Source organism: Urocitellus parryii, chromosome 4 (assembly GCF_045843805.1).
Source record: "Urocitellus parryii isolate mUroPar1 chromosome 4, mUroPar1.hap1, whole genome shotgun sequence".
NCBI classification, from domain to species: Eukaryota; Metazoa; Chordata; class Mammalia; order Rodentia; family Sciuridae; genus Urocitellus; species Urocitellus parryii.
In genome coordinates this window covers 152,677,211-152,703,395 of record NC_135534.1, presented here as the reverse complement: position 1 = coordinate 152,703,395, position 26,185 = coordinate 152,677,211, and positions in this window count along the sequence as shown.

The window sequence follows — 26,185 nt, the reverse complement described above, 5'->3', positions numbered from 1 at the left end:
AACTATACTTTTATTTTTGCCCCTTTAAAATTTGCTTAAATTTTTATTTCTGGCAAACACAAATGATCTGCTACATTACCCAAATACTGTCTTTCTCTTTCAAAACAGCCAAATGTGAAATGTACTACTTAATAAAGCAGATGCAAAGCTTTGTAGTATGTATTAAGATAGATTGCTTATGTGAAATGGAAATGAATACCATAAATCAAAATAGCTCATTATACATTTCTTGTTTTATAGTAATTTATCAGCTTTATTTTTAGTTTTTTATTGTTCAGGTCTATAGTTTGCTACTTCTGGTTGGTATTTTTGTAAAATTTGGTTCCATGCATGCCTTTATCACAGCAGGTGGGGGATAGGAGGGAGGTCATAGGATATCTTGTCATTTCAAATGTGAGATAAAGATTACTGAGAAAATTCAAGAAACTGATGTTAGTTGGTGGTGTCTTATCAAGGACATTTAGTAAAATAAATTTTGGTGTTTTCTAAATTATGGAAAATATTTTAGAATATACAATACTACTTGAAAAGTAAATAGAAATACAACAGAGATCCAGAAAGTTCTAAGAGAATGTTAAGCATTCATGACTAATTATATTTTTAATATCATTTTGTTTGGTATTTTTACCTCTCAAAAAACCATAATAAGTTTTTGCTTTACAACCTTACAACTTATAAGCCATTTTGGTCAGACTAAAGAGGTTTTTTTGTTTTGTTTTGTTTTATCAGGTGTTAATCAATTGACATTCATTCAGACATGGAATTAAGACTACAGACATAAAAAGATATAATTATGGTACTCTGGAAGCTCACAGTTTAATTGATACTGTGTAATGCAATCTGGAATATCCTCAAAAAATATCTGTGTTTTGCAAAATAGAAGAAAATTGTTCTATTTAATGGAATTATAGATTTACAAATTATGTTAAAATTTACAATGAAGTTTGAGCTAAAAATAAGAATGCAAAAATGTACCATTTTGTTTTTTCAGTGGTATCCTGAATTAGATTTTTGGAAACCTGTGTTTTATGCAAATTTTCAATAATTTTTAAGTGAATTTGCATCAATCAAGGGTTATCTGATAAATATAGGCTTTTTACTTCCAGCATGGTTAACCAAAGATGATTTGAACAGCATAAGTAGGTGAGAAGATTTGCCATTCCAAGGAAAGAGAAAAAGTAAACACATATTTGAATATAGCAATGATAAATGTCCAAAAATTAATAAAATTAAGCTCAGTAATTTCAGAACTTCCTTTGAATATTATTTCCAGAAACATCTTTGCCTCAAGTAGGCAGCACTTATAGCTAAATGAATATAGTAATCTCTTCCATTATTGTATCCAGTGTTAGAAATTTTTGAATATCATTTAAAGTCTCCTGCTTATACTTACCAGCAAACTGGTATGTATAAATTTGGTCATATAGTTTTCTCTCATATTACTAAGTAAAACAGATACCTTAGAGGGTGAATAGGAGATGTCTACCTGGTAGGCATGCATCTGTGAGATATAACATCTATCAATGAAAAAGAAAAGGAGAACAAACTCTAATAGGCCTGAGGAATTTCAAAGCCTAGAAAGATCGAATCATTGGTTGTGTAGGCAAATAGTGACTGATTTCAATAGTTTTTTATATAGCAGAATGCAGTGGAAAGGAATAGTGATACTGCTAACACTATCAAAAAAATTGAGATGAACTTGAACAATATTCCTGTAAAAGACTGGAATTAAGCATTTTACATATTTTAGAAGTAGATTGTATTTGAAGAAAAAAATGTAGAGTTCATAAGAAACTCTTTTTTTCCCTGATGACTCAAAAAATGTATCTCATCACATTATTTTAAGACATAGCATGCTGGAAATGTAGAAGTAAATAATCACAGTGTTGTTCTAATGAGTTAGGCAATACTGTATAATAAGATTATGGCACATTAAATGCAATTTCTATCAAAACAAGTGACCTCCTCTATTTTACTATATTGTTTTATTGTAAATGGATTAAATAAAAGATGGCATAGCCTATCCACAGCACACTAATTTTTATCTTAAGTTCAATAGTGAATAATGAGATTTGCTATAAGACTATGTGATTTCCAGCATGGATGGGCTGCCAATAAAATATTCATTTTATTTTAACAGTGCAGTGGTTTCAATTAACAATATACATCATCTTGATTTATCAGAATACACATGTTTATAAATGCCATTTACTGTTGTTTTCAAAATATAGTATAAGTATATAAGTATATAAAACAGCATGAAATATATTATTTACATAAAAATATTTTGTGGTATTCCAAAAATAGCTCTAATATTCATGTCATTGTTAACAACTGATATTTTTAATTAAAAATTAGATGTTTATTTTTTATCTATAATCACAGATAATCAGTGGTTTTCTTCAATGGGATTTCTCCCTTCTAGTTCTTTTAACTAGTTCTATCAATTAATCTTTGCTGAAATCAAATAATTTTAGTGGGCATGGCCAAATGAAGTTTGGGGTATAAGATTTTTCTGATTTTTAAATTTGTCAACTTTTAAATTTTAGTCTATATAATACATGTCTTTCAATAGTATACTGACATTGCTACTCCAAAATGGGACTTCATTTTTATGCATTTTATATTTTGCTCTGACAGAACAATAAAATTGAGTTAGCAAATGTGTAGTGATATTTAGTAATATGTTATAATAATTTATTAGCAATATTTACCTGTTTGGGTATCTGATAATATACTGGAAGAAAACTTCTTATATAAGTTAGTGTTTGTTGTACCTTTGAAATATTTAGAATAATCAAAATCATTTGAGAGAGCAAGAGTTTTCATCCAAACTAAATAATACTTGATAAAATAAGAGATCTCAAACAGAACAGTTTGATGTTTTCTTTTGGCACAGCTGTGTTTTCTCCCAAATTAGTGAGAAGTTCAAAACCACTTGTAAGTTAGTTGTAAGAGAAGTATTCTTAGTAGTAAATAGCAGTCTTTTACTCAGTATTCATGGCCAGTAACTCTGCTATGTGTTTCACTTAGATTATTTAACTTAATCTTCATGGTGAATTTGCAATGAGATGATATTATGCTCTCATTTTAAAAATGAAGAAATTATTGCTCAAAGCAATTAAATAATTGGCTCAAGACCTGGGTAGACCACAGTCTATTGCAATTTAAAGTTTAGTGTAGTCTCTCTACTAAGGAACACAGCCTCTGCTTTGTCTTCTCTGACATCATTATTAAATATACAATAAATTTCAAGGTGTTTGAGTAAATATTAGCCCTATAGCTTGCAGTCAGCCTTTCCTCAAAAATAAAGAAGTTGATAAAAATATTTAATTGAAAATTTATCCTACACATATAAAAAGAAAAGATAAAATTCCTCTGATCTTTTTAAACATTAGCATGGAAAAAAAACTGGTTATAGCAATTAAATAAACTTAATATTCATAATAGGTATATTTCTCTGGAAGTATATTTTAATATAAAATATGATCATAAGCAGAGAAAAAGCAATAATTTAATCATCATACACTATCATTAATGTATTATTATGTGATTATAAGTCCAAGGAGAGCAAAGACCTTTAGTACTTGAGAGACCAGTTTCTATTTTATATATTAAGAGTTATCTCATTTTTGGCAAATGGAAAATAAAATAGAAAAATCCTTTGTTATATTAATGCCACTTGAGAGCATTTTAATGTAAAAAGAGAAAATTTAATTTTTGATTTCAACATAATCATATTTCAAAATATTGGATTTCATCTATGCATACTTCCTTGGTTTAATTCTACATATAATTAAACTAATCATAATGGAAAATGTTTAATTCTACATTTCAAAATTCTCCTCAAATCCTAATTCATTTATATAAGCCAGAAGCACAAAACTACCGGCATGAGAATGAAGAAACCATTATGAAATATTACCTGTCATGTGCGATTCTGTGAATATTTACTGAAGAGCACTTGACCAAAGATTCAGCCAAGTATGTAGAATGAATTTCTAGCTCTATGTGAGAAGCTTCATGTAGCATTTTTAAAATGCTCACATCAATTCCATTAAAAAAGAAGAAAGAGAAAGAGGATAGCATATAATAAATATGTAACTTAAAGAATCAGAATTCATTTTGCTATTGTTATTTATCAACTACCCATAAACTTCATGGCTTAAAACAACCATTTTCATTTATGTCATGACTTTCAGGGTCAAGAATTTAAAGGAGGATCAGTTGGGAGATTCTTTTGTTTCAGTGATATCAACAGATATCTCTTCACTTACATGGTATTTGGGTATAATAAGCTTCCTGGGTTGAGTAACTCCTGAGCACTTTTTGTTGTAGTTGTCTCAGTAGTTGGACTTTCACAATGGTGGATCAAATTTCCAAAACATGGTCTCTTCTGAGAGACCACACAAGAATCTGTGGCTCCCAAATAGTATTAACATCATAACCATTCTTCTCAATTGGAAGGGAAATATATGACTGAATTCAAATTTATCCCATCTTTTATGCCTAATGGATTTCTAATTTCTTTATTTTTTCCTCCCCAAGGAATTACACATCTCCATTCTCCATTCTCTTTTTTCCTCATTCAGGAAAACGTGAACTGGCAAAAAATGCAAATTGGTCATCAATGTCTTCCCAAATACCAAATTCAGTAAGGTCTCCAGATTGACTTCTATGACATTTAAAACCCCTGATATTATGTTCTTTACTCCAACAGGGGGTTACCCATGGTCTCTCCTATGTTTCTTCCCTAATCAGCCTCCCTGGATCTGGGTCCTCTGTTTCCCTTCCATTGCACTTAGTTGTTAGTGTTATTTCTCTAAAATACAAATCTACTTTTGCATTCTATTTTGGAGTATTTAAATAACTCCTGGTTTTTCAGTCTTCATGTTGGATGTTGTCTTTCTTCTTTGCATATCCATGTTTAAACCAGGTTAAACTTCTACACTCCTATCAGAGTGACAGATATGTGCCTTTTGATGTTTGAATGTGAGCTGCTCTCTATTCTTTGAGGTCCTCTCCCTTTATTCCACCTGGGAAATAACTGCTCATTTTTTCATATCTCCGCATAAAGTGTTTAGAAAGCTACTCTAGGTTTTCTGACTTCTGCTGGGGGAATCATTTCTTGTTCCTCTAAGCTCCTGCAGCTCTTTATATACATCTGCTTAGCTGTTAACATCCAATATCATAATATTTGTTTACATCTATAACTTTCTGTTCTGTGGTGAGTTATTTAATGGCAGAAACCATGTTTTGTTCATCTGTACATTTATCAGCAATTTGAGGACATAGCCTGAGATCTTCTGGAAACACTCATGGGAGTTAAAATTAGGAGATAAATTTGGACCCCAAACTTAAGTTCTGAAAAAAAGGACAGTTTATAATAATGATTATATTTCATATACTATGAGGAATTATTATAAATTAGTTATTGTATCAGATATTGAATTAAGTTATTGAAAGTTTCTGACATTTCATTTTGTTTCATAATTTCGTAATTTGGAAGGATATATACTTTTCTGATCCCAACTCACTCTGTACAGGGTTATCTCACAAGAATTGGAAAAACATTGCAACCCCAGATTAAATGAGCAGCTGGTACAGCGACTCTGATTTGATCATGTTGCTTTTCTAGACAGACTAATTGTTCTGATTTATGGTTATCAACTGTACTTCATGGATTCTTACTTCCAGTTCTAATTAGTGGATAATCTTCAACCGCAGAAGCTCTAATCGTCCCTCTGATTTGAATGAGTTCAAGAAACAGGTCTGTTAGCAAATAGAAGCCCCACAGTTGTGACCTTTCCAAGGCCCTCAGTTGATCAGAAAACATATATTTTTCCTAGTGAACATTTTCCAAGATGAGATATTTTAAGTAAGTAGCTGTATTTGAAGAAAAAAACACTAGAACGGAAGATTCACTTTAGAGTTCTGTTAGGTAAATCATCATAGATACTTAGATTACATTTATTCTCAGGATGTGGCATCAGAGACTCCAATTTTATAGTTCCGTCATTCCATTTCCAAGAAGGAAAATGAACAAAAAGGAATTATAGATTTAACATGAATTTATAAGGTTTTAAAGTTTTTTTAAATTTTATTGTAAAACAAATGGTGACCAATAATTCAGATTCAAAATAAGAAGAAAATGCTGGGTGCAGTGATTCAATTTAGGAGGCTGAGGCAGGAGAGTAGCAAGTTCAAAGCCAGCCTCAGCTACTTAGTGAGGCCTTAAACAATTTAGGGAGACCCTATCTCAAAACATTAAAAAGGGGAGGGGATGTGGCTCAGTGGTTGAGTGCCTGTAGGTACAATCTTTGGTACCAAAAAATGAACAAATATGAAAATTATTTGCCTCTTGATTATTAGGATGACTGATAAATTCTTTATGCTATTAAGTTTTAAAAAACACCTGTCTTACATAGCCAGGTAGAACTTACATTTGTCCAGCAGAAATATTATCCTAGGTGATATTTGAGAGAAATAGGTTGACTAGAAAGCAAATACTAGGACTAAATATTACTGCTACCCTTAGAGCACAGCCAAGGGAGAAAACTATGTGGGGTTTTTTCCCCCCCAAAATAAAACTAGATTATTTTTAATTGGAGATAATGTTTTGCAGCCATTTTACAGGTAATATGAGAAAGAAATACTGGAAAATTTCATAATAGCAAAAAGAAGTTATGCTGTCTTTGCATAAAATTAATTATAAAGTAGTAATGAAATACCACATTTCTATCACTTAATTGATTTGTTCTTTTTGATAAACCTGTAGCCAAAGTTAACAAATAGAAAGTTTTATAGTCTTCCTAGAAGAAAGTTAGATTACAAACAATGACATATTTTGAAGCTGGATCTCAAGTTGACTTTCCTTCACTTTTGGCCTCATGTTTTGGTTTTAATTTCTCTTTTTTATAATATTAAAAAATCTGTATTAAAAAACACTTTGGAGGGCTGGGGATGTGGCTCAAGCAGTAGCGCGCTCGCCTGGCATGTGTGTGGCCCGGGTTCGATCCTCAGCACCACATACAAACAGAGATGTTGTGTCTGCCAAGAACTGAAAAATAAATATTAAAAAATTCTCTCTCTATCTCTCTCTTAAAAAAACATTTTGGTAATAAATCTCTAGAGTAAAAAGTGCAGTTAATGTAAATTAAATATAAGTCCACTCTTAAGACAAAATAGTGACAGATGGAAAAGAGAAATTAAAACCAAAACATGAGGCCAAAAGTGAAGGAAAGTCAACTTGAGATCCAGCTTCAAAATATGTCATTGTTTGTAATCTAACTTTCTTCTAGGAAGACTATAAAACCTTGGAAAATTTGTAATGGAACCACTATTATTTTTTACATGGTGCTGAGGATGGAACCCAGTGCCTCATGCATACAAGGCAAGTGCTCAGCTACTGAGCTACAAACCCAGCCCAACAGTTTTATTTTTGTATAGTGGAATATGTCTGCATGTATGTGTGTGTATACATATGTGTATATTCGTCTATATACTGTTTATCTGGAAGACAACCTATCTCTCAACATTCAGGATACAACAAAAGGCACTTTAAAAAACATAGCTCCTTAGCCCAGGTTCCCCTGCCCCCACCACCCCCCACCCCCCACCCCCCGTAGATGGATATAATCCCTTTATTTTATTCATTTTTTTTAAGAGAGAGAGAGAGAGAGAGAGAGAGAGAGAGAGAGAGAGAGAGAGAATTTTTAATATTTATTTTTTAGTTCTCGGCGGACACAACATCTTTGTTGGTATGTGGTGCTGAGGATTGAACCCCGGCCGCACGCATGCCAGGCGAGCGCGCTACCGCTGAGCCACATCCCCAGCCCCTATTTTACTCATTTTTATATGTTGCTGAGGTTCAAACCCCATGCCTCGCATGTGCTAGGCAAGTGTTCTACAACTGAGCTACAACCCCAGCCCCTTAGCCCATTTCTTATAAGTATCTCTGTGGAACTTGGAAGGTTTGGAATGTGTGTATAAGCTGTGGGAGAAGGTTGATTTTATCAGTGGGAGAGGAGTCCTATCCAAGACTAAAGATACCTCATCACCTGGGAGGAAATAGAGAAGGAAGAGACTACACAAAGAAAGCTAGTGGCCCCACTGGCCTGCTGACCAGCATTCATTCACATTCAAATTGGTCTCTTCTTCCTCATTAAAATGCAAATGTTGCCCTACTCAAATTTTTCTTATCCTCACCCAAGACTCTACTTTTTAAAGACTTTTGTATATCCCTTTTTCCTAGAGTTAGCCTTTGATCTTAACCATGGGCTCATTTTACTGGGAACCAAAAAAATAAAAGACTGGAAGAGAATGGAACCCAGTTAATTTGGGGGTCAAATTCAGTTCCTATCCTCTCAGCAGCATTAGCATGAAACAAATGAACAAGCAAATAGAAAGCTAAAGCTGTTTTCATTTTAAATGCTTTCTGAAATTGAGATGATGAATTTAGTTGGATTAGTATTTGTATATGGTTCCAGGTTTTTGTTTTTTGAAGTTCAGTTTAATGATGATAATAATAATATTAAGATAATATTGTAAATAGACCCATGGAGTGTCTACTTAGGTTGCCAACTATTTTTTGTTTTGTTTTTGATTAAGACTAAACAAAATAAAAAGAGAATTTCTACTCATTATATTTCTTCTCACTACAGAAGAATCATTTAAAAATTACTTTCTATGCAGCATAATCATAAAATAACAAGTTCTTTAGGTTTTGGCAAAGTACATTTAGCTTTATGGAAATTAGCCTATCCTCCCAACCCCACCTCACCCCTGCCCCGAGGCCCAGAGAAAGCAGCCATGGTGCCTGCATTTGGGCAACTGCTTTTTCCTGTCGACAGGCTAAAGCTGTTTACCCATCAGGAAGCTCTGAAAACACAGCTCAGGAGGATGAAGCCTTCCTTTTCCAAACCTCCACAAAGATGGTTCCACTTATCCTGTCATCTAAGCAGGTGGTTTCTCCCACCTGTGTGAAGCTTATTTTAGTAGACCATATTTCTTCACTGTGTATTTCTGACATTTAGGTAGACAAGTGTTTCTAGTTTTTAAACAGAGCTTCTCCCAATTTGCTGGCAACTTGTGTATCTGATTGTATAGTTAATGATGTGCTGCAAAGATCCACGTGTTTGATTTATGTATTTGGCTGGCTCTCCTTCCCCTCTACTGGGTTTATTTTGTATATATTTATTTGATACCTCTTCTGAACACTGCATTGTTGCATGTTAGGATACAGAGATTAATAATACACAATCTGAACACAATGAAATCTCAACCTAGTAAATGAAGCAGAAGCTCTCAGAAAGCAGGGGCTATGTCTTTTGTATCTGTTTCTTATGGTGTCAAAGTCACCGCTATTGACCGGTGAGGAGTCCTTGCTTCCCCAGTGTTGAAGGATAACACCAGAGAAGCACACCGAGTCAAGGTCAGAGTGGAAACTTAGCAGTTTATTAAAGTACAGCAGAAAAGACTTCTCCTGGAGGAAGAAGGGGATCCAAGAGTTGGAATCCGTTGAAGGGCGAATGTGTTCCCCTTTTTATACATTTTGGTGATGGAATGTAGGTGGGAAGGGTTGGGACACAGGTGGGCCAAAGAAGTAATCTGGGCATTTCCAGTCAAGTTTGCTGTTCATTAACATTTCTTTGGGATGGGCTGTCTTCAAATCTGTTGGGGCTGTTTCCTGGACTTCATTAACATTAGGAGAGTTGCTCAGCTTTTCCGGAAATTCATTCTGAACATGGCCTCCATTTTAGATTTCACTCGATATTAGGATATTAGACCTGATTTACCTAACTACACTGACTACCTAATTTTAAATCTGGCTTCAAAAGAACCAATCATATTAGAGGAAGTCAACATGTATCTGTTGATTAAGAAACACTGGTATCAAAGTTGAATTTTTGTTCTCAGAGTTAAGTGTGATGACTTCTAGGAGAGCATTGTTTTTTATTTCAATGGGGTGTATAATCACTTATTACATGCTACACATTATATGTTACATATTATGTGCAAATGGTTTCTTATAAAGATTTGTTGACGCATAACATATTTAATATACACAAGTTATATAATTTGACAAATATTTACCATTTCAAGATAAAATCTGACACTACCTCATAAGTCTGTTCTGCCTTCCATTCATTAGCCACCCCAAAGGCAACTACCATTGCACAGATTATCTCTGAACAGAGAATATCTACACATAATAGATAATGATCTATAGATTATTTTATAAACTTACATAAATGAATAGTACTCTATTACCAAAGACTATCACCACACATCTGACTACACAATCAGAATGACCCTTGAAAAATGTAAATCAGATAAGCATTTGCTTAACTGAACCCTTGAAATGTAATACAGAATACACAGTAAATAGATAAGTTTTAATACAAAATTTTAGAAAAAAATTTTTGTGTACATGCATACACAAAAATCTCACAGAAGTGATGGGAGAACATTAAGTCTAGAGTGAGAAATAACATTGGTCACATACACTATTTTACTACTTCCAAAGAAATTTAAAATAAAGGACTTAAAATTGGCATTCTATAGTGATGCAGCCACATCAACATTTATACCAGCTCAACTCACAATAGCTAAATTATAGAACCAACCTAGGTGCCCTTCAATAAATAAATGGATAAAGAAAATGTGGTATGTACACACAATGGAATATTACTCAGCCTTAAGAAAGAACAAAATTATGGCATTTGCTGGTAAATGGATGGAGTTGAAGAATATGTTGCTAAGTGAAATAAGCCAATCTCACACAAAATATAACAAAGGCTGAATGTTTTCTCCGATATGTGGATACTAACTCACAATAAGGGCAGGGGACCTATCGAAGAATAGAGTTACTTTAGAGTGGTGTGAAAGGAGGGAGGGGATATTGAAGTAGGAAGAATAGTAGTATGAATCAGACATTATTACCCTATGTACATAAATGACTACATGACTGGTGGGATTATACATCAGATACAACCAGAAAAATGAGAAATTATACTCCATTTATGGTGCATCATAGTGCATTCTACTATCATTAGTTTTAGCACAATTAAAACTAATTAAAAATGAAAAAAATTATATTCTATTCTCATGTACAACTAAAAAGAACAAATACAAAATTAAAAAATAAAATATAAGACTTAAAAATATAAAATGGTAATTTCCACAATTAAAACAAAACAGAGAAAACATTCCAATAGAAGTATTGTATCTACTTCCAAATGAATGTTGCCTGAAAATTTATAAATTAACTTTTTCCTTTAGTTCCTAGTGCTCTCCTGAAGATGTCCAATTTTCTCTACCTATTCCAGATTATCAGCAATTTTTTTTTATCATGGATACTTTCAATAAACTTTGGCTTTTTGACTTTTTAAGTGAATTTTTTAAATGACAGATTAAAAACAAATCTAAATATGTGTTATTTCTTTCTGGAAGAGAGGAATGAATCAAGGTTGACATGTAATAATGAAGACCTGGAGAGCTTTAACTACTGAAATTTTAAAATAGCATACTTAGGAGGATGATTAACACTATTTGCTCTCTATACAATTGTGCCATTATTCCTATTTACTTTCCTCCAATTTTTTCCCAATAATGAGCTATTACTTGATTTAAGGATAGCCAATTCTAATCTAAAGCTAAGCCAACTGCCAGTAGATAAGCAGCATATTTTTCCTTATTGCCTTACATTGAATGGGCATCTACGTATTTTTATTTTGATATATTAGAATTGATTTTTTTCTTTTTTTAATTTTAAAAAATATATATATATGTGTGTGTGTGTGTATACACACATATATATATATATATACACATATATATTTATATATATTTACTGGTTAATAATAGTTGTATATAATATTAGGTTATATTTTGACATAAATATAAATGCTTGGAATATAATTTGCTCCAGTGAAATCCCCAGTACTTAACTTTACCCTCCCCTTCCTCCCTCCTTCTGTTTCCTTTTCTCTACTGATATTTCCATTTATTTACTTTTTTAAAATCAGTGTCTTATGGATATACATAATAATGAGATTCATTGAAGTGTATTCAAGTATGTACACTGGAAAGTTAGAACAGATTTATTCCACTGTTTTTCCCTGATCCCAATCCCCTTCTCAACCCTCTTCTTCTACTCCTCTGATCTTTCTTTTATTTTGATGGAATCCCCTTATATTTGTTGTCTCTTTTTACTACCTAATTTTAGAGTAACTTCTGCATGTAAGAAAAAGTATTCAGCTCTTGACTTTTGAGTCTGATTTATTTCACTTGTGTTAGAGTATCTATTTCCATTCATTTGCCAACAAATGCCATAATTTCATTCTTCTTTATGGCTGAATAATATCCTATTGTGTATATATACCACATTTTCTTCATCCATTTATCTGTTGAAGGGATACCACATTTTCTTCATCCATTTATCTGTTGAAGGGAACCTAGATTGACTCCATAGTCTGACTACTGTGAATTGTTCTATTATAAATATTGATATGACTGCATCCCTATAATAGACGGAGTTTAGATATTTTGGATAAATGCTCTGGAGTGGGATAGCTGGTTCATATGGGGGTTCCATTCCTAGGTTTGAGGTATATCCATACTGCCTTCCAGAGTGGTTACACTAATTTTTGATCCCATCAACAATGTATGTGTGCTTTTTCTCCCACTTCCTTGCCAATATTTACATTATTTGTATTCTTAATAATTGCCATTTTATATATTTGTTGATTGATTATATATCCTCTTCTGAGAAGTGTCTGTTCAGGTCCTTGGCCCATTTGTTGATTAGGTTATTTTATTTTATTTTTGGTGCTTATCTTTTGGTGCTCAGAAAGATAGTGCTCTATCTGATGTGTGAGAGCTAAAGATTTGCTCCAAGATGTAAGCTGTCTGTTCACCTCACAGATTGTTTCTTTTGCTGAGAAGAAACTTTTTAGTTTGAGTCCATTGCATTTATTGATTCTTGGCTTTTATTCTTGTGCTATAGGAGTTTTATTAAGGAAGTTGGGGCCTAATCCCACATGATGAAAATTAGAGCCTACTTTTTTTTCTATTAGATGCAGAGTTTTTGGTTTAATTCTCAGGTCCTTGGTCTTCTTTGAGTTGAGTTTTGTGCATGGCGAGAGATAGGGGTTTAATTTCATTTTGTTGCATATGGATTTCTAGTTTTCCCAGCACCGTTTGTTGAAGATACTATATTTTCTCCAATGCATGTTTTTGGAACCTTTGTCTAATATAAGTTAATATCATCGCTAGCAATTAGAGAAACTCGAATCAAAACTACTAAACTACTCTAATATGTCGTCTCACTCCAGTCAGAAAGGCAGCTATTATGAAGACAACAATAAGTGTTGACGAGGATGTGGGGAAAAAGGTACACTCATACATTGCTTGGTGGGACTGCAAATTGGTGTAGCCAATATGGAAAGCAGTATGGAGATTCCTTGGAAATCTGGGAATGGAACCACCATTTGACCCAGCTATCCCTCTCCTTGGTCTAAACCTAAAAGACTTAAAAAACAGCATACTACAGGGACACAACCACATTAATGTTTATAGCAACACAATTCACAATAGCTAAACTTGGAGCCAAACTAGATGCCCTTCAGTGGATGAATGGATTAAAAAATGTGGCATATATATACAATGGAATTTTACTCAGCAATAAAAGAGAATAAAATCATGTCATTTGCAGGTGAATGGATGGCATCAGAGAAGATAATGCTAAGTCAAGTTAGCCAACCCCTCCTCCCCCCCAAAAAAAATGCCAAATGTTTTCTCTGATATAAGGAGGCTGACTCATAGTGTGGTGGGGGAGGGGAGCATGGGAGGAATAGATGAATTCTAGATAGGGCAAAGGATTGGGAGGGAAGAGGAGGGGATAGGGGATTAGCAAGGATGGTGGAATGTGATGGACATCATTATCCAAAGTACATGTATTAAGTCATGAATTGGTGTCAACATACTTTATATACAACCAGAGATATGAAAAATTGTTCTGTATATGTGTAATAAGAATTGTAATGCATTCTGCTGTCATTTATTTTTTTAAAAATCAATTAAAAAACAATTACAAGAAAAAAAATTCATTGCCATTCTGAATGGATTAAGGTGAAATCTCAATGTAATTTTAATTTGCATCCCCAATTTCTGGAGATGTTGAACATTTTTTTTATGTGTTTGTTGGCCATTTGTATTTCTTCTTTTGAAAAGTGTCTATTTAGTTCTTTTGCCCATTTCTTTATTGGGTTATTTGTGGTTTTTCTGTTTGCTTTTTTAAATGTGTATTAAGCTTTTAAATTTCTTTACATATTCTGGATATTAATGCCCTGAGGACCAGGTGGCAAAAGATCTTCTCCTATTCTGGAGGCACTCACTTTACATTCTTAATTGTTTCCTTTTTTTGTGCAGGACCTTTTAAGTTTGATGGCATTCCACTTAATGATTTTTAGTTTTATCTTTTGTGCTTTAGGGGTCTTGTTAAGGAAGTTGGTTTCAGTGCCATTATGATGAAATGTTGGGCCTACATTTTCTTCTTGTAGTTGTAGAGTTTCTGGTCTAATTCTGTGGTTTTTGATCCATTTCAAGTTGACTTTTGTGCAAGGTAGAGATAGGGGTCCAGCTTTATTCTTCTACAAATGGATTTCCAGTTTTCCCAGCACCACTTGGTAAAAAGACTCTTTTATTTAAAGACACAAAGAAGTGCAGTTGAAAGAATACAAATGATTGGACATAAAATAATAGTGTCTTCTAAAGTAAACATTTCTATTCTCAGTTTTAAGTTCAATCAACTTTTATTGAGCTTGCATTTGGGATCCTCTTGTTTTGAATCTGTGTATGGGTGCCTTTGTGTGGATTCCATTTTCATTCTTCTAAAAATGTGAGGTCTATACAATAAACACCAATGCACCGTACAAAAATAACTACACATTTATGAATCACATGTGCTCAGAAGCTGGAAACTTGTTTCATTTTAATATATTTTCTTGTTTGTTGGACAGAAGTATAATCAACCTTCTGAAAAAATCCAACTGAAGGTGGAATAATATACCTTAAGTTATGTTTACATATTTCTTTCAAAAATTCATCAATAAAAATTAAGTTTATATTGACTATTAATGACATTCTTAAGAGCTTAGTATATCGAAGGGACATATGCTACATGTTACCAACTCAAATAGGAGTCTTACCAACACTGTGAGGTTTAGACTATTCTGATTTTACATAGGAAGAAACTGATATACAGACAACTTAAGTAACATGCTGAGGCTCAATGACTAATAAATGGTGGACAAAAGATTCGATTTTAAGTAGTGTGACTTAAGATTCCATGGTCATAATCACTCATTTGTGCTCTTCTAGGTACCACTATACCTCTCAAATTCCCAAATTAGAATAACTTCACTTCAGAAAAAAAGATGATAAAACCACAAAATCAGTCTAATATTTCAGTATGCATAAATAAATTATCTGATTTGTTTCTTATTAAGGAAAAAGACCTAAATATGTATCTATTGAGTAAAGTATAATTTTCTGTTCACATTCTCAGCCATGTCCCAAGCATTCTTACTCAATTACTTGCTAAAACATGGGCTGCCAGGGACTGGGGCGCAAGCTCACTGGCAGAAGATGTGCTCAGCATTAGGAGGCCCTGGCTTCCATTGCCACCATCAAGAAAAAAAACAAAAAGCACAAAAAAATGTACAGTCTTTTTTTTGAGTGAAAAAGTACTATGCAGATGAGACCATAGAAAATAGAGCATTTCAGGAACTGATGGTTTTGGAGTTAAATTGCTCTGGAAAATTAAATGATGTTCAAAATGCCCTGTCAAATACCTTACTCCTAAAATGTGCCCAGCATTGCTAGGATCTGGGTGAGGATAAGGAGTGACATCTCATATATTATAGTGTCATGTGTTTAGCCCAGCAAGATATATTGAGTAAGGTTAATTACTTAAAGGCTTAAGTTTTAGATTGTTGTTTGAAAGAGAACTTGACTCTTCAAGAAATACAAAATGTTAAATAGTTTTCTTTTCTTTTTTTTTTTTTTTAACCCAGCATCTCTGACATAATCTTGTGTGTTCAGATTGCCTTCCTGTTAATTTGTAAGAGGTTGCAGCATGCTACCTTTTCTGCCGGTAGGATAATAAAAACAGCTTCCTAGAGGTCTATATCATTCCCTTTAAACTGCAAAGAAGCTCTTCCTCTCACTTCTGGAGCACGCATTTTGTACAAGAAAACATTAATACTGATCCTGCTTACTCCAGGTGGGATAGGTTGCAGGAGTCATAGAATATTCTGTGTCTTAGAACTCAGTATAACCTAGTCTTAAGATGCCCTTGTGATTATAAATATTAATGTGTTAAAATGAGTAATCATCTCTGAATTTTCTATCACTTCTGTTTTGTGATTTTTATGTATATAAGATGATACATTACATAATTAAATCTCACCCTACCATCTTAAAAAAAAAACAAAACCAGAAAACACTAGGAGTATTCATTCTTGTTTAGTATGTGCCTTTTCATTTTTCATTATGAATTCCTGTTATCATGTGATTATTAAAACCTAATGCTAAAAAAGCAGCAGGCAAATAAATCTTATTACATTGGAGTTCAGATTCTCTGTTTTTCTTTAAAAGTCTTATTAGCTTATTTATTCTTTCTAAAAGAAAACCAAGGATGTTGTGTTTTACGTGTGCTGTTGCTTTTTCAATTGTTCTGATAGGAAGGAAAATAAAATACATTTTGCTTCATTGTTTTTTGGTTGTTTGTCTCTCCTGGATTATCATGTGTCCTCACTAGTCTGTTTCAATAGGGCTGGTATTCGTCCACATATTTCACCCCTGTGCCATAAATTATGCTATTCAGTTAACAGACATCTGTGGTGCCAACAAACTAGCCATCTAGCATCCAAAGAAAATTTACCCCTGAACTCCTGATAATTTCCTCTTGTTCTCCCTTTATTGGGAAGCACTAACACTTCATGTTCAATTTATCCATTGACACCAACATGCTTAATTTGTTGAGTATAACTATTATAATTTCATATATTACCTAATTTAGTTCTCCAAATGTTTCTACCAAATGGTTGGTACCAAAAGGGAATCTAGGACCCTGGCCTGAAGAGCTTGCCACAAGCATTATGTCTTTTCCAAGTCTCCTGTGTTATACAATGTCTATAATTTTATGCTACTCCCTTAATAAATCTGTTGATATTATTATAAAAGTGAAATACATTGTCACAATGACTAATCATATCTTATTCATCAAACTCCCCAATTGTTGAACACAGTGGTGCACACCTATAATCCTAGCAACTTGGGAGGTCAAGGCAGGAGGATGGTAAGTTTAAAATCAGGTTCAACAACTTAGCGAGACTCTGTCTCAAAATTTAAAATTTTATAAAAGGGCTGGGGATTGTCACTCAGTGGTGACACATCCTTGGTTCCAATTTCCAGTACTGGAGATGGTTGGGGGAGAGGAGACTTCCTAGTATGCTTAACTCCACCACCTCAGATAATCCAGACCATGCTCTTCCTAGACTTACAAAGTCATGGATTTTTTCTGAGACCAAGGGAAGTGTGGTCTGATAGGGGGTTTTGATGTTGATTACTGAAGGGGGATGTGACTGTACAGAATTTCTCAATGGGTTTGGGGGCTTAAAGGAATGTTCTTGCTGGAAAGAAAGCCAGGTAGCCTGCAGATGATGTCTTAGGTCTTGCGCATGTTCCGGGACACTCAGCAGTGCCTGGTCTGTCTCTTTCCTCAGGCACTTTCTAGGATCAGATCCCAAGCTAGTGGGTAAATTCCTTTTCTTCTTCCCTTGATTCAGTTCTCCATAAGGTTTACCTTCACACTCTGAGTGCATACTTATGTGACCTGCCCCAACAGAAATAAAAATAAATAAATAGATATAAGTCTTGGAACTTGTATAAAACCAGAGCTTAGATCATTAGTGAACCACGACAAAAGAATGTGATCATTCTCAATAAATAGAGAAAAAAAAAAAAAGGAGTGTATCATTAGGAATGTGGGGAAGACTGTGCAGTATAGAAACTCAGGTGAAAGGGCCTTAAAAGACCAGCTAATCCTTTCCACCTCCTTTCAAGTTACAATTTTGCTTCAAGCCAGTGCAGACTTCAAGGAGGCTGACATGCTAGCAGCCTGGCTTATAAAACAAAATTTTCATTAAGATCAGTGCCAGGTTTGTGTTAAACCATCACTTTGCTGTTATCCAGGAGCTGGCGAGTTAGAGCCTCTGCAAATTATGTATTTGGCAGTTTAACGAGATTGTCAAGCTCATCAATTGTCAGAGAGAGAGAGTGGGTAACAATGAGGAAGAAAGTTCAAGGTGATGTCTTTGCTAAGCTCTGGAATGCTAATAACTAGAAATAGACATAAATACAATGTCCCCTATATGAATGGAAATGATTGTACTGCATTATTATTTTCTTACTGTTAACAGCTTCTGTGTTTTGAGTGGTGTCCCTCGGCTGGTTTTTATGTGCCAATTATTTTCTGTTTGTAAGTCAACAGCTAGCTAGGAAATCAACTCTCTAGTGATCACCTTTTAATTAAAGTAACTGCTAATTTCATCCTTCACTTTTCTATTAAGATGAATTGCTTGCTGCACAGGGATAACATAGAACAGATTAATTTTTCTCAAGGAGATAAAAGATGCAAGAAGGGAAGTAGTCTCTTCCAACATGATACCATGTTTACCTCTTTTTCAGATGGTCTGATTTAAAAAGATACCAAAGTGAAGCTAGGTCTCACAGGGAAGTAGTGGGGACTAACATGTGGTGGCTTCCTGGGTTTTCACAATATTATTTTCAGTAGGTTATGAATCAAGATGGTATCCTTGCATTTGTTTTGATACTACTCAAATATTTCATGGGGACAGTATTTACCCCAGTTTTTAGGAGACTCAAAAGTAGAAAACATGGTAGTGAAAAAATGAAAGAGAAAGATATCCATTCCGATAATTTTAATGTCTTAAATTTCAAAATAATAGCTGATTTTGATATACAGATGCAGAGTCAATGAGACAAACACATCTGTTAACCAAAGAAATAGAATGCCACCTCTCAGATCACATTGCAGAAACAACATCATGTTTCAGTTTAAGACACATGGAATCTAAATATTTTTATTACATTATTTTTGAGAATGTAACCCAGATTCCAGTGAATGGAAAATCAGATTTGATCATTATTTCCATTTTTAATAAGTATCTATTTCACTCCCTAACATTTATTTTGAAATTTTTGTTATGATTTGAAAAATTATAATAAATCAATGGTTCATAAATGCTATTGTGTGCCTACATTTTCACCAGTCCCATATAACAACAAAATTGGAATAATATAGTTTGTCTTCATAAGATTTTTCAGTCAGTTGTAGGAATTTTTCTTTACTCCCCAAGAGTATATCCTATTAATTTTTTTCTTTTTTCTGTATTTTTCTTTTCAGTGATGAGTTCTCTTTTCTACACACTTAATGTATTTTATTTATATCTCAATATTTAAAAGAGTACTTATATTTTAAAAGTTCTCTTTAATTTACATGATAACTTCATATTCTCTATTGTTACTCAATTTTAATTGCTATTTATGAAATATCAAAGCTGGAATCCATTTTAATAAGCCCAATTCAAAGACATGACTTTTATCTTTTTTGTGACTATCCAATTGTTGAAATGGTGGAGAAACAGAACAGAGGGGAAGAGAGATTTAGGGATGGATAGGCCACCCTATGACTGACATGCAGCTCTGTCAGTAACCTAGGGCTTTGAAATGCACCATGGAGAAGATAAATGTACAATCACATGGAAACACAAAACCCACACCTTTCAGGTCATTTTCTCATTTTGACTATAAAATATTGAGAAAATAGTGTTTGAGAATCATCAATCTCAGAAAGTAGCAACATGAAGTTAATAAGAGTGTTTTCATCAGAATGTCCTAATTTTTAACTATGTGATTGTTCAGGGATTTGTCAGAAATTACAGAGTTGTTATACAGCTGTTAGTGTAGATCTTGTGCTAATCTTATTTTTTCTAACAACCAAACATATTACAGTTCTCATTTCATAGATGATATCGGGCTCAAAATTAAGCAGTCACCCCACTAGAAAATCTGTATAATATTGAGAAGCCCAAATCTAACCAGGGTCATCAACACCCACATTAAAAATGTTTAATCATTAATAATGAAATGTTTATGATATGTCTGCCACAAAGGTTATGAAGGAAAAAAAGTATATAAAGCCTTATAACAAAAACACTAGAATGCATATTTCTGTCATTTACAGGAAATGTTAAATTTATCACTTTGGAAACCAAATGTAAGATTAGTTCTTGTTAATAGTGGCTCATGAAATGATTATAATGAAATAATTAGTTATAAATTTAAATCTAGAAGTACTAGCAAGAATTCTAGCAATTTTGGAAAATCATATTCCTATAATTTCTGGGTTTGGTGCACAAATTGTCTCAAAATGAGCCTTAATATTTATTTTCTAATTTTCCCAAGCAATATATTTAAATATGAATTAGATTAATTGCAGTCCAACTTATGGAACATCTTACTACTACAATTCTTAAAAAAAGTATTTATCTTTTTGTAGATTACAGAAGATAAAAATCTTTTCATCATTTTAAGTGGAAAAGTAGTTGTAATAAAAAATTACTTTGACAGGATTGTTTGATATACAATATCTTTGTAAGTTTGAAATGCTATTAGGAGACATATACTGTCAAATGTAGGTGAATCTTAGTAGTATTCAGTGTCTCCCTGAAATCATATTTATTTTGAGAAGAGTTGAAAGGGAAATATTATTTTTAAAATGTTGTTCTTAATGTGATAAACAGATTATTTTATATTCAAAAGCAAGAGATGTATTAAGATATCCTTCTGACAGTTTTGTATGTCTTATATCAATTTTGCAATTTATATGAGAACACTATTTTACCCTTGTGTGCTGTTATTTATTCTAATAATTACTGATAGACTCTTCTGATTTCTAGAAAGATTGGCATAAATAAATATTTCTTACACCTTCATTTTGTTTTCAGCCAAAACATCTTTGAGTTACTGAATGATGATTTAATTGGCAAACAAGGCCTTCATTTTTTTAACTATTTTATTGGTACATTATTATACATAATAAGCATTTGTGATCCTTGTTGTTTTAATTTTCTCATTTTTACATTTTTTACAATTTAATTTTTAGTCTGTCAACTACTACCAGATTTGCAACTCTAGGAGACCCAGCTAGTTGACCTGGTCTACTTGTTGAATAGAAGTTCCTAAAGTTGAAGTATACTTATGCCATCCACTGATGTCATTTAAAGTATTCATTTATAAATTGTCACTTAAATATAAAGGACTTACCCATTTAATTTTGAGTTTTCAGTAACATTAATTCATTGATGCTATGGATTTTCATCAAGTGGCTTATAGTCTCTATTTTTAAAGTTATAATTTTTACTGTTTTTTTCCTGCTTTTACCAATTGATTATATGTTCTCCTACTTTACTAATTTTGTATGTATTAATTTATCTGTAGATTACAAGATCCTTAGATCAGTGATACCATCTTTTATGGAAAATGAAGTGTGTGTGTGTGTGTGTGTGTGTGTGTGTGTGTGTGTGTAAAAGTAATGGGAGAATGAAACATTTTTGTTGTGCCTTTTGTTTTTTGATGTTTGTTTTAGTTTTTATCTTTCAGGTATCACTTCTCTTTGATTTCTTTTACCTTTCATGATGTAATTACTAAAAGGTTAACTCTCCCTTTTGAAATTTTGGCTGTCCATCCACATTGTGCATATTTTGAATATTTTTTTCAAGTATCAGTACTCTGATTTGCCAGGACAACATTGTTTTTAAACAAAATGATTTTTTTTCTTTTTTCTTTTTTTTTATTTTTTTACACAGGAGACTCTCACTTACTGGCATATTGATTTTTAAGGTGATTTTTGACTTCCCAATTGATCCCCACTTTTCTTTGCCACAAAACCTTAAGGAAAAAGTATAGAAGGGAACTTTATCATTTAGTTGTGCATAGAATAATTTTGAGTTCATTTTTGCCTTTTTCTTATTTTGTAATGATTTTTAGAGGACATGATGGGCAGTATAGCTTTGAGCTTTCACCTTATTTGTCAAATAATGTGGGCAGTATTTCACCATTAATGATGGTGTTCATTATAAATTTAATTAGATATCGTTGATGTAGCTCATAGATACATAAGAGATTATCATTTATTTCAATTTTTTCCTAGAAATTTTTAAAGATTATATATTCAATTATATAAAATGTCTATGCAGTGTAATTTGAGATAAACATTTAATTTTTAAAATGTGTTAATGTGATAAAGAGTATCTGTATTTTTTAATGTTAAAGAACTTTGCAGTAGGTCATAAGTAAATTTGGTCATTGTGTCTTCCCATTTTCATACATCATTGAGTTTAATTGATACTATTTTGTTTGGAATTTTTGCATCAGTGGTCATCAATAAGACTGAGTATAGTTTTCATATTCCATGCTGTACTTTATGTGTGTTCATTTTAAGGTTATATCTATTTCACAGAATGAATTGGGAACCTTTCTCTCTTTTTAAATTATCTGGAATAATCTGTATATGTTTATAGAACCAGAACAGCATTTTGACTTATCTATTATTTTCTTTACAATAAAACTCAGATTTTTCCATTTCCTCTTGAGCTACTTTTATAACTTAAATTGTTTTCTTTGTTTCATATATGTTTCTAATTTATTGGAGTAAATTTTTGTAACATATTTTACTTTAGTCTATACTGAATCTATATTTGTGTGCTCCAAAAGTTCACTACTATTGTATATTTGTACATTCTATTTTGAAATCTGATCAATTGTTCTTTGTAATTACCTTATACTTTTTATCATATTTTTAAGCAATTAGCTTTTAATTTTGTTTATCTGTATATCATTGTTTTTCTATTTGGTTTTAGAATTGTTTTTATGGTCTTTCACCACATTCCTGGTTTGGACATGAGCTCATTAATTTTAAACCATTTTTTTTTATTACATTTGAGACTATACATTATTCATGAAGTCTTTCAATGCATGTTACAGATTTTTATAGAAAGACTAATCAATCAATATGTGAAAAATACTTTTAAATATTTTTAGGACCTATGTGATATTTTAGTTAGTTTCAAAATATATGAGGACTGTTTGCTTAACTTTGGTAATTGATTTTTAATTTAAGTGCCATAAGACTATGACTGTCAAAATTATCAAATTTTTAGGTTTTAAGAACTAGAGTTTGGTAATTTTTATAGATGTTGAACATATTCTTGAGATGATTATGTTCTCTATTTTTTGTATACAGGAATCTACATCTGTCATGTATCCGCCTTATTGTTGTATTTTCCAAAATTTCTCTATTTACTTTTTGTCTTTATAACTAATTAATAATGGAGAGAGATGTATTCATATTTCTCACTATTATGATGAATTTGCCAATTTGCTTTCTCGATTAACCCCAGCCACCAGTGATAATCACATGATTTTCTTTTATATGTATTAAAGCCTTTTTATCTGATACTTATATGTTTAGAATTGTTTGTTCATTTCTACTAGTATTAGGTTGTCAAGTCACTAGTCTTGTGTGTACTCTGTCTTTCATGGTCTCCTTTTCCTTGAGTTTTTGTATTGCTATTTTTGAATATTTTTAACTAGGTGTGTCTAGGTGCACATCTCCTTTCTAACTCTCTTTTTTATATATTTCGTGGTTTCTGTTCTCTATAGATTTATAACTTTCATTGGTGCAATATATTTTCATTAATTAGCTCATCATATATTATTTTCCATTCATTTATTTTATTCTTTGTTTTAAGAATGCCTAATATTTAACCTCAGAGTTCTCAACTTTTGTCTTTGGTTATTTTTTTTTTTCGAATATATTTCCTAGCTTAAAATTATCTTCCTAGTTTTTTTACTTGCCTCTATTCTGTTGTTTCAGATGTTTATTGATTTTTTTTCAGGATTATTTCACTAATGGATGCTTATACATTTTTTCAGAGATCGATCTGGTAAATTGAGCATGTCAATATTTATTAACTAATACTTTTCATTATTTTCTCTGATTAAAAATCAAGGAACTTAAGTTATATGTATAACTGGTGAGTGAAAAAGACATGGTCTCTTTCTTCCTGCAGCTCACATTCCAATGGTGTATTAATGAAAAATATCAGGAAAGCAAATAAAGATATAATTTGGTTATTAAGAGTTTTAAAAGGACAGTGTTGAATGGTTGTTTATAATTAGCTCTAAAATTTGTATCTGTTTAGTCTTGTAGAGTGGTATTAGAATCACTATTCTTAAAATACTTTACAGCATTGGGAATTTGTCTATGGCTTCACATTATCACTTCAATGTTTATATTGTTAACAGGGTACATGCTGCCTTTCTCTTGGCTAAGTAAGATCCTGTTTACATTAGAGTCAATAACCAGTGCAGTAAATACTTGAGATGACATAAATGTATGTATTTTATCATCTGTCCATAATTTTGTAACATTTTGAGAATTGTTTTCTATTTTCAGACATTAGAAATATGTAGATTCAGGTTATAAACCTAGACTAAATTTGCTAGGCCTAAAATGTTACACTGCTAAATGTTTTGTAGCCTTTGTTTTCTGGTTGGTGAAACAGAAAATTTCCTTTCAGGTTTTCTTTAAAATGAATTAATGATAGATATATTGATTGATCTGTCTCAAAAATATACTTCAAATCCTATCATCTCTGTGAAATTAGCTAAGTATTATGGTTCAGATTATGAACTCCAGGGTGAAAGTAGAAATTTTGGCTCTGCCATGTATTAACAGAGTGATATTAGTTGAGTAACTACACTCTTCTGTGCTTCTGTTTCTCATATGCATTCTTCATCGGATCATATCAAATATGAATAAGTTAATATTTAATAAGGAACTCAGCCACTGATGTATAATAACAACTATCTGAATATGGAAAATAATATAGCAATTTACCTACATGGGTAATTTACTTTTAATGTTTATTGTTTGCTCATTGCACCAAAATATTAGGTGATAAGATTTACTAAAAAGTATACTCATCTATATTTTTGTAACTATTCTCAGAAAATTATATTGAGATTATAATATGGAATGAAGTGGAACTGTATCTTTTTTCTTTAATTGACATAGTGAAATGAGTAATATTCCTCTTGCATTAACCTATAATCTCTTTAATCAGCATCATCCACCATAGTGATCAGCTCAACGTGATTCATTTTTCACAGCAGGAACAAAAAACTACAAAGATTTGTTCATGAGACAATTTTTGTCATCAGATAAGAACACTGTAATGATATTCTTACATGCAGGAATGATTCCTATGTCCTTATTGATTTTTACATATTTAACATAATTTTTATAGTATATTTATTTTTATTTCAACATAAAATATTTCTAATTCTCCATCAAATATTTCTTTACTAATAATATCTACTAATAAAAGGTTTTAGATCTTTTCTCCATTTCTGTATCATTCTCTCTCTCTCCCCATTTTAGTAAGCTTTTTGCTGCTGTGACTAAAATACCCAACCAGAAAAATTATAGAGGAGGAAATGTTAATTTAAGGACTCATGATTTCAGAGGTCTCAGTCCATTGAAGGCTGGCTCCATTCCTTAAGACTCAAGGTGAGGCAGAGTATCATGACAGAATAGTGTGCCAAAGGGAAGCAGGTCACATGATGATCAGAAAACAGAGAGAAAAAGAGACTCCACTCTTCAGATACAAAATATATACCCCAAAACTATGCCCCCAATGAACCATTTACTCCAGCCTTGCCCCACGTGCCTCCAGTATTCACTCAGTTAATACCATCAGGGATAAATTTACTGTATAGATTAAGGCTGTGACTCAATCATTTCTCCTCCAAACCTTCCTTGTCTCACACATGAGTTTTTGAAGGACACCTCATATCCAAACCATAACACCCCCCATCCTAAAAATTACTAGAAAAGACACTAAAATACAGTGAAATGGTCAAGAGCATACTTATAAAGGGGAGTGGTGAATGAATTAATAGTTTTGCAGGTAATGATATCACTGGGTACAAGCTTATCTTTGTGGATATATGTCTATAGTTGTTGACA